Genomic DNA, 10,501 nt, shown 5'->3' with positions numbered 1-10,501 from the left:
TTTAATATATTTTCTTACTTTTTAAGAGGAAGGAGTAGCTGTGGCTCAACCACCAAACCAAAGAGATTTGTTTAAAACACATGTAATGGATTTTCTGCAATCCATATCCACGTTCAATGAGTACACAATGTGATTTCTAGTCTGTTTGCAAGGTTGGTGATGTGTGATGGAAGCTCGAGCTGTAAATGAAATTCATTCCTAAAAGAATAGGTGACAAGGCAGTGTAAGATTTAATTCCCATTGCATGATTCACTTCATTTGCACATGTCTCTTTGCACTTGATTGGGCATACTGATATTTTAAATGCATTACAAATTTAATCAAAAGCATTAAATAAGACACGCAACATTGAAATTACATCCAGGAAAACATCTGGGACTAGGGAGGGGGAATTATTATTGCATAAAAACTAAAGATTCTGTATTTTCATAAATTAATTGGATAAACAAAGGCATATTGAAGCTCCTCAGGAGATTATGCAGAAGGTCAATCCATGGCATTTCCCAGATTGCAAATCCATGCATTGATCTGAATAGACTTTTGTATTTAAATAACTCCTGGGGTGACTCCGTTGGACTTTTTCCTCTGCAGTGTATTAATAGTGCTGAAATGAGATCCAGAGGATTGTTCCCATGTGCAAAGTCGCTCAGAGTTGTGTTATCAACTTTGGGGGACTGAAGGTTCAGTCCTGCAAAGTTCATTCACACAGATAAATCCATTAACATTTGAGGAACTCCAGCTCGGAAAGGAACAAGGCCTTGAGGTGAGGTTGATAATAGAGTGATTGTTTTACTGTTCAGATAAAAACCCCCGAAGGTATCTGAAGCTATGTACTTGGACTTCCTTCACAGCACACAATCTTCCTCATGTTTATAAATCTTATTCTCTCCTCTTGAAACCAAACACCAAAACACTTTTTTTTTTTTTTTCTTTTTCTTTTTTTTTTCTTTTTTTTTTCTTTTTTTTTTTTTTTCCCAGATTTGCTCCATGCGGAAAATATCAGCGACTAGGACAAAAGCAAAAAAATTAGAAGATACACAAGTTGAAAATTCTATTTAGGTGATTAGATAATTTCATATATTTTAGAAAGGGCCATCTCTACCACCCACTCTATATTACAGCTACTTCTCTACTGATTTTTTCCCCCACAACAATTTTAAGTAGCTACTTAAAAAATTAAAATAAATCAGAGAAGCATAATGAATATATATAATTTTCTCTCTTACTCTGTATGGAATCTGCACAATTACATTTATATGTTAGGATACCATTAGAATGAAATTTTTAAGGTGAAAATAACAAAAATCTCATCTTTGACATTGTCTAATGAAATCCCAGGTGTGCAGTGCACATTGAAAGAAATAATTTGATAAGTTTATATGCGAAAAAGGTGCTGAATTTACTTGCAGTAGACCTGATAAGAATTTTCATTCATTGCTTATAGAGCAGGTTATCATACTATAAGACACTTATATAAAACTTAAATATGCCTGAGTAACTTCTTGAACTGTAAAAAAAAAAAAAACAAAAACAAGATGTCTGCCAATATTTCTGACCAGATTTGTCTTAAATTCTTATTCTAGAGCCTTTTCTTGATCTTTTCCACTCTTTTCTCAGCTGACGTGTAAATAAGGAAGCAAATAGTAGGTGCTGAACTGTTCTAAATCAGTAGTGAGCAGTTTCTTGTCCCATGGGTTTGTACTGACTTAAATCTAGGGTAAAGAAATATTGTAATTTACAGAATAGTCATTCTAGAGGTTAAGTTTTTTGTTACCATAATTCACATAGCAGAAAATACCTTGGCTTTGTCTAAGACCTGCTCAGCAGCAGCAAAAATAATTCTATTTGTCAATATTGTTTTGACAAATCCAAAACAAAGTCCCATACCAACTACTTTGAAGGAAAATACCTCTGTCCCATTTAAAGCAGGTCAGTCCTTTGTTTGCTTTGATGTAGCAATATTCAAACTTATTGCATTTAGCTCTGATGATACACAAGGTGTAACTTTAAAAGTTGTTTATTATTTTAGCTTGATTTTTTTTGCACAGAAGAGCAAACAGAAAAAAATCCTAGGTTGAGTTTCCATCAGGTGTGAAGTATCCAATCTTTTTTGGTCTTCTATTTCTTAAATTTGGACATGAATGAGAGACATCTATAAGTATCTGAATAAAATGTCCAAAATGTGAATAGGATTTGAAGAATTGATAGACAAGTTCCTGCTGTTCTGATCTGACACATGACTGAGGGACAACATTTTGTCTTTCTCTTATGTTGAGAAAAAAAACATTGAAAGCTACATTATTTATAAATAAAGCTGGAAGGAAATTGGCCTGAATGAATAAATTTAATAGATGCATCACCTTCCATTATGCAGACAAAACAAATAGTTGTGTTTTGTGAAAAAAGTTATCAAATGACCAGGTACACAATGCAAAAATGCTCCTGTGTAAATGGTGAGTTCCTAGCACCTGTGGTAAACTTGGTGGCTGCAAATCTGATTATTTCTATAGTTGTGTGCTGACTTCCTGCTCCTTTGGTACTGAACAGCTTGGATTATAAACGTCTTCCAAATCTTGAGGTATTTATTTAAATTTACTCTCTAGCAATCTTATTGAAACGAGACAATGTAAAAAACAGCTGCTGTTTTCATTGTACAAAGACAGTGAGTATCATCAGATTTATTTGCTCAAGTTTCTGTTTATTTTCTGTTTTGTAGAGATTTTTTAGAGGAGAAAGTTTGCTTTTAAAGCAGGAGAAAAGAGGAGCCATCCTTTTATCTAATTTAGAGAAATGAACAATGAAAAATGGATTCAATGAAGTCTGGTTAAGGACCTGGTTAAAATTCTGGCGTTTTCTAACAGCAGAGAATGTGATCTATAACTCACAGATTTGTTCTAACAAATCTGTCAGAGCAAACATACAAGTTATTTACTTTTGCATTTGAAATAGAGGCTGTTCTAAAGCTCACACTGAATTTCTGCAACAGAAAACTTCCTTGCTAGAATTGCAGTATTTAGGGTGATAGGAAATGCCTGAAGTCCTGTCTGTTTCTGGAAATGTAAGCATCTCATTGCACTTTTTTGTTTTATTTTAATTTAGGTGTTTCAGTCTTGCGGTAAGGGAGAATTCCACCTAGGTTGATGGTGTTCTGTCTTTCCAGTTGTCTGCAGTTACACACAGACACAATTTCCTTTTCTTCCAGCCCTCTCACCATAATGTTTATAATAAATGTTAAACAGATGATTTCTTAAAATCCTGAGGTGAATATATTTGCAACACAGGTAAAGCAATTCCTGTGAATGCTCTGTGCTCTAGAAGGGTCTTATTTTTTTGCTGGTTTTTTGTTTGTTTGTTTGTTTGGGGTTTTTTTTTTGTTTGTTTTTTAACTCCTGAAAACCTTACAGCAGTCCATAAGCAGTTTTAATGAAATTTGCTATACTTTAGAGATAGATGCAAACATCTTTCAGTCAGTCATGGTTTTAAACTCAGATAAAAACCCAAAAAAGAGTGTTAAAAGAAGTGGAAAGGCTCATTGAATAAATAGAAATAATAGATGGCACTAATTTAATAACCTTCATTTAATATTTTTATAATCTTAATTGTTTGGCATGAGATCTCTTGCACCCCGTTAATAAACTCTGAAAAAAAGAATTAATTATTTTTGCCCTATTATTTTTTGGCAGTGCCTGTCACTGAGTTTTGAAGCATTGCAAAGGCTTTCTTCTAGCTTCACACCAAAGCCATGAGGTGAGGGGATGATGCAGTCACCATTTTAAATTTAGAAAAAATAACCAATCCCATGGCTTCACTGAGTTGAAATTACACCCTTGTTTTCAATATGTGAAACCTGCATTTTTTCAGGCTCCTGGCTGTTGTATCAGGGTTTTATCATTTCAGTGCATCCTGTGAGCTGCAGCTAGGATTTCTGCAGAATCATATATTTTACACACATACATAAAACCAAAGCACAGTATTCATGACTACTGTAAAAATGTATATTTTTAATGATCACTCAGTCTTTGGTGGACAGACTTAAAATCCAGGTTTTGTCAACTTTCACTTGCATTTTATTCCTGTACAACTCTATTTTGGTTTGGACCCAGCCAAGAAACATTGTTCCAAATAAATGAATATATAAAATTCATTATATTTTTCATTCAAATCCCAGCTGACACATCTTCTCTCCACCTTTTTCCTTAGCACCCATAACCTGCATTAGTCACCCATGCAGAACTAAGCAATATTTCATTTCAGAAAGCAGGTGTTCTTTCCACAGCACAAACTGATCAGTATTTCAGAAGCACCTGCCTTTCAGACTGATGTTGAAACATCAGAAATTCTTTCTCCTCAGTGGTCTGCTCACTTCTATGGAAAGCATGGTCTCCTTGGCCAGCCCTGGTGCCTTTACTCCCCTTTGTCCAATCCTTCTCTTCCAATCTCAATTTTCCTGCCCAAAAATATTTAGTGTTTTCTTTTTTTTTTTTTTTTTTTTTGGCACTACATTGCATTCATTTGAAGAAGTTACTTGCTCACAGGGCTGGAAGGTGGGGGGATGGAGACTTTTGGTGAGTTATCTCAACCCATGTGCCTTGCATCATATTTTCTCTTCTCTGCTGAGGAGGGCAGTGACAGAGCAGCTGTGGTGGGCACCTGGCCTCCAGCCAGGACCAACCCACCCCAAATCCCTATCCTCCAGCAGCTGGAAATGCTGCCCACGGGCTCAGTGTCAACATCTTGGAGGGAGTTCTCCCTGCCAAACTGGAGGGAATTTTGCTGAGTGTACAAACTGGTTTTTCATGTGGTTTTAAAGGTGGTTTGAATTAGCCTGCAGCTCAAGGACGTGGCACACTGTCCCCACCTAACGTGGGAAGACCTCTTCTGTCCCATTCAAAAGGTTATGAATGCTTCAAAACACTGAAATTACCTGAGAGTGACACCTTTTTTTTTATTTAAACAGGTGGGGAGTGGAGGGAGGCAAGTAACAGCAAGAATTTCACTGACTTTCTGCTTAAGGATGACCAAATAATTTTGGCTGAAAATGTCCAAACATTCAGCCTGAGGCATAACCTGAGCCTGGGGAACTTCAGTCTTAGTGGCTTCAGCTTTTTATGAGTTTCCTGGACTTCAAACAAGACCGTATAAATGGGAAATATTATGCAATCTTAATAATAGGCTAGTCAGCATAACTGAAATTCCTAGGTGTACTGTGGTTATTAAAAATTAGTGTTCTGTGACTTGCTGCTGGCCTTCCAGTGTAAATATATTGGAAAGAAAAAAAAAATAACACTTTTGCTCTTTAAACTTGATTTTCTTCAATTTTCTCCGAACCTGAATGGATCATATATTGTGAAAAAAAGTTTTAGTTTTACTTGGCTTCTTATTCCATCCCTATAAGTGATTGCTTTCTTTTAAGTGATGGTTTCTGTAAGCTTGACACAAAATTATAGATTAATGGAATTGCTTGGGATGGGAAGGGACCTCAAAAATCATCTCATTCCAGCTCTCCTGGCATGGACAGGGACATTTTCACTGTCCCAGGCTGCTCAGAGCCCCATCCAACATGGCTTTGAACACTTCCAGGGATTAGCCAAGATGAAACCAATGAACAGAGACTGTTTTTTCACCCAGGTGAGATGGCATTGCTCTGGTTGTATAAAATGTGTGGGAAAATGGCCCTGGTAGCTGCTGTGAATAATTCAGGGATAGAATCTATAGAATTTACTATCTACAGGCACCAGTCTCTAGTACCTTTTTTTTTTATTCTGAGGATGCAGATGGAATTCCCCAATAAATCAGCCACTGAGAGGAAGTGTTTCTTCTGAAACAAACTTCTGAATTAGCCAAAACAGGCCTTGGGCACAGACATGCCTGGAACAGACAACTGGAAAAACTGAAATAATGGCTGCTCCAGCAGTAGCAGGACCTGGGTTTAGCTTGATGCTCTTGCATGTAACTCAAAATGGTCCTGAGTTGGTCTCATGGGTTTACACTGAGGTGCCAAATGAGTGCTTACTGTTCTTTATATTAGGGGTACATTTGTCCTACAGCTAAATTAAGTATAGTTAACCCAGGTTAAAAGAGCAGTGAAAGAAGTTTACTGGATTTTTAGCTATTTAAGCAGATGAATTCAAGCTCACATTCTCCCACAGGCTTGGAATTCTACTGAGAGCTCAGTTTAAATGACAGATTTCACTGCTGTAAATTGAGGTAACCAACCTAGGCTAAGCAACCCCCAAAAAAGGTGTTCCTTCAGCAAAGACAGGTATGAAGCACATCCCTGTACAGTATGACTAAAATCCTGGAAAGTTTTTCTTTTGGAGAATTGACGAAGTAGCCATGACTCAGGAAAATATGGTTTTACCCCTGAGCACTGTAGGCTCAGCTGCTGTACTTGGCTTTCTTGTTTTCTACAATTCCCATGGGGTTATACAGTTTTTCTTTTTTCCTTCATCTTGTGTTCTCTAGAGATGTTCTGGCTCTTTTCTTTAACTTATCTGCTGTAAGAACAGTGTTCAAAGCACATTTAGGAAACTTTGATATGGTTGTTTTTCAATAGATTAATAATGTTAATATGCTACACTTTCTAAATTATTTTTCAAGAATCTTATTTTACCAAAGCATCAAATTCAGTGAGACATCTCTGAATATCAGGAGATCTAAAATAGTTTCCAGGTTCTGCTACTGCTCTGCTGTGAGCCACTGAGGCAGATGTCTGCTGTCCCAGCTCTCTCACTTGTAAAACATGGATAACAGCTGTGTTCAAGTACCTGGAAAATCTAGATGAGAAGTGTCATACTCAGAATAAAATGTGGCATAGCAAGAACGTGTTGTGGTGTTTTATAAACCATTCTGAAATGTTTGAAAAGTAGTGTTTGAATTACTGGGAATATGTTTTTCTACATATTTTGGGGTTTTTTGTTGTTTTGGTTTTTTTTTTAATAGATCCTATTTTGCTCTGAGTTTTGCTGACATCTCCCATTTTTTTCAGGACAGTTGGGACGTCTCACTTTTTATATTCACAGCCTGTTATGAATTAAAATAAAAAATCAAGCTATGTCACAAAGCCTCAGCATTTGTATCAGAGGCTGATGACATTCTGAAGCAATATACAGTAATACAAGGTGTATAATTCCATTTCCAGTCTTGCAATTCCTCCTATAATAATAGTAATAATTAACTGATTATTCTTAAATTTTAAGCTTCTTGGTTTATTTCTGAGTGGTGCTGGATATCCACTGCTTCCAAGGAAATCAGAGTTGCGCATGCCCATTCCCCCTCTGCACTAAATGTCTGGAGCACCAAGCTTTGTGTGGTAGCTGTGTATTAACTAAAAATTACAACAGCAAGTATAATGAGCTGGTTTACACATTTTGTTTTATTCCAATTAGGACAATTTGAATAATTTTTGTGACTTTTAATTTAATGCAGACTTCTCTGTTAAGTGGCTGAACCGCCTATCACTGTCTATAAAATTTGGCAGAATAACTATGACTGCATTTTATTCTGTTCCTGGGTATTTTCAGAATTGAAAGCAGATGCAGTCTATGGTATTAGGCCTGAATTCACAGAATCATAGAACAGCCAGGGTTGGAAGGGACCCTAAAGATCATCTCACTCCAAACCCCTGCTGTGGGCAGGGTCACCTTGCACTATCCCAGCTTGCTCCAGAACCCCATCCAGCCTGGCCTTGGACACTCCAGGGGTGAGACAGCCACATCTTCTCTGAATAATCAGTTCCTGTGCCTCATTATCCTCACAGTAAAGAACTTCCTAATTTCCAATCTAAACCTACTCTCTGTCGATTTGAAGCCATTCCCCCTTGTCCTGTCGCTCCATTTTGTAGAAATTCCCACTCTTTTATCTTATTTGTAGGCTCCTTTCAGGTACTGGAAGGCCACTATCAAGGCCTTTCTTATTTGCGGTACTTCTGGGTGAATCTTTGTAGAGTAGAACAAATTTCTTATGTTCTTTCCTTAAATTGCACTGCCTGTGTGGTATTGTAAAATTTTTGTAAATTACCAACAAAAATGAGATTTTATAGTAATGGATACCAAACTACTGTCATGCAAGAGACTTTGGTTTACCAAGAGTGGCTAGAATTTCACTTCCAAAGGCTTGACTTTATCTCTTCCAGAACTGCTGCTTGAATAGCAAAGTTTTTAACTTTGGAGTTGAACTTTCCGTTAGAATACAGCAGACCTGGGTTCCATATGTGTCATGCATACCCATTTTACTTTGTTTAAATCTGGTCTTAGTTTGGGGAAGTTTTTAGAAGCATATAAAAATCAAGCAAGTTCTGCATAGATTTAGTTTTCAGTGCTCAGGCAAATTCTCTGCTGAGATATGCTGCTGTGGGAGTTCTAGAAAACCACAAGAAGAGTCAGCTGAACTCATCACTATATTTCTTTGTAGGTAGTACTGATGTATGTGATAATTCAAAGTTTACTATGCACATTAGAAGGTAAAATAATTTTCATTTTGCACAGAGAAATTATCTTCCTTGCATGTGTAGTTTTAGAGTTTAATTAAAATAATGAAAAAATCATTTCTTTTAAGGAAAATAAGATTATCCTTTCAAATAACAGCTGGAGGAAATGTTCTACACTAAAGTGTCGCATGTTATTTGATGACAAAGCATTTTTAACATTTTGGTTTTGGAGTTTTTTTGGTAATCCTCAAAGAACCTTGATATTTTTCCTGTAATTAAATCTATTCCTGCACAGAGAGTGTCAGAGTCTGAAAGGCAGGACTGCTGGAAATTTGGGTAAGCAAGGCACAGGTGAAGAACTCTAGACCTGCTGAGTCTTTAAGCAGAAAAAGACATACAGCCAGCCACAAACTGTAGAGAAACAGCAAAAAGGTTATGAAAATCATAACCTCTGGTACCTTGTGCCATTTAGAATTAATCTTTTTGAACAACCTGATGCCCTTTTAGTTGAACTAGAGCCCTGGCCAAATTTCAAATCTGTGTCCTACCTTAGAGGTTTGTTGAAATCTATACCCAAAGACTGAACCTGTGACTCATGTGTAACTTTTAACAGATCTCACTGTGGCTCTTCTGTGTTAACAGGAGGAGATCCTGGCACTGCACTTTGGCTATGTATGCTCTTTTGTGGAGGTGCTCTGAAAATTTGAGTTGAGTTGGAAAGGTCAGGAATTCTCACTTTTTTCCAAGTCTGGCCAAATTATTTTCCAGGGCAGAGAACAGAGTATATTTTATTGTAGCAAGGAGAGGTAGTATTGCCTAGATTAATACCTTTGCTTCCTTTATGGAGTAAGTTTAGCAGAGCTGCAGTGGAGACTCCTGATGGTTCATATCCAGTAAGGAGCCTCCCTCTAGCTAAGTCTGTGGGAGCTGCACTAACCTTTGTCTGCTGAAGACGGCTATTTGCACATCTGACATGCCTTTAAAACGCCAATCAACACATTTTACAATTTTAGTAGCTTTTTAATGTTCTCAGAAGGTCACAGAGAATGAATGAGCCTAGTTGTAATTCTGGCTGGGTTGATCTCATTCAGTTGAAGGAGCTGTCGTTGTTTCCAGAAATTCAGGCCATCCATTTTGCAGTCAAAACCAAATGATAGCTCTTAAAATGATGCTTGTTTGGAGTGTTGATTGCACTGTGCCAGCTTGTGTGCTACTCTTCCAAGCATCTTCACTTGTAGGATCACAGCACTGGCACTGTGATGCTGCAAAAAAGCTCAGGCACCTGCCTGTGCACAGAGCCTTTGGTCCTCTCACTGGGATGCTTTCATGGGGTCCAGCTGTGGTTAATGTAAATTATGTGGTGGGAGAAGCACAGGTTCAGACTCCACGACATCTGCTGGACAGTGGGAGCTCCGATTAGGATGTGCAGGATCTCAGGGATGGCATTTGCTCTCTGATGTTTTGTGAGGGAGCACATTTGCAAAATAACAGGGAAATCTCCTGCTCTGGGCTAATACAGCTGAATCAATGGAGGCTATTGAACTTTCACTGAATATTAACTTCTCCTGCACTTGGCAAACATGCTTAGCAAGAGGTGATCATGCCAGCCCCAGTTCTGCCTGAAGGTGATGCCAGGTCGGTGCCCTGATACTTCTGTGTCATGGTGATGAGGACTTGTCAACTGTTCTTTGTCTGATGTCAGGTGGTTCCATTTGCCTTTTGAGATAAAGCCATCTTTTCCTGCTCTGGTGATAATTGTTAGCAACTTACTGTTGAATCCAGTTTATGTTGTACTTTTTTTTGTTTGAACTACTCTACAATGCCGATTAGGTTAAAGGTCAAGTTTGGCACTCTCTCTTCATAAACTCTAGAGTAAGCCTTTTTGATATCTAAGGGATGGTGTGGATGTAACTAGTGGGAGAATTGGCTCCTGTACTCTTGCTCAAGAGAAGTTAAAAGGTTGAAGTCCACCTAAAGATTCATGTTATCATCAAAAATGCAAATAAAGGAGATGGGAGTCACGAGGCTGGATGAAGGATGATGGGTCAGCATCTTGGGCACTCCCAGGTGTTG

Source organism: Lonchura striata, chromosome 5 (genome assembly GCF_046129695.1).
Source record: "Lonchura striata isolate bLonStr1 chromosome 5, bLonStr1.mat, whole genome shotgun sequence".
Classification (NCBI taxonomy): domain Eukaryota; kingdom Metazoa; phylum Chordata; class Aves; order Passeriformes; family Estrildidae; genus Lonchura; species Lonchura striata.
The sequence above is the reverse complement of the archived record's forward strand: the minus strand, read 5'-3'. Positions refer to the sequence as shown.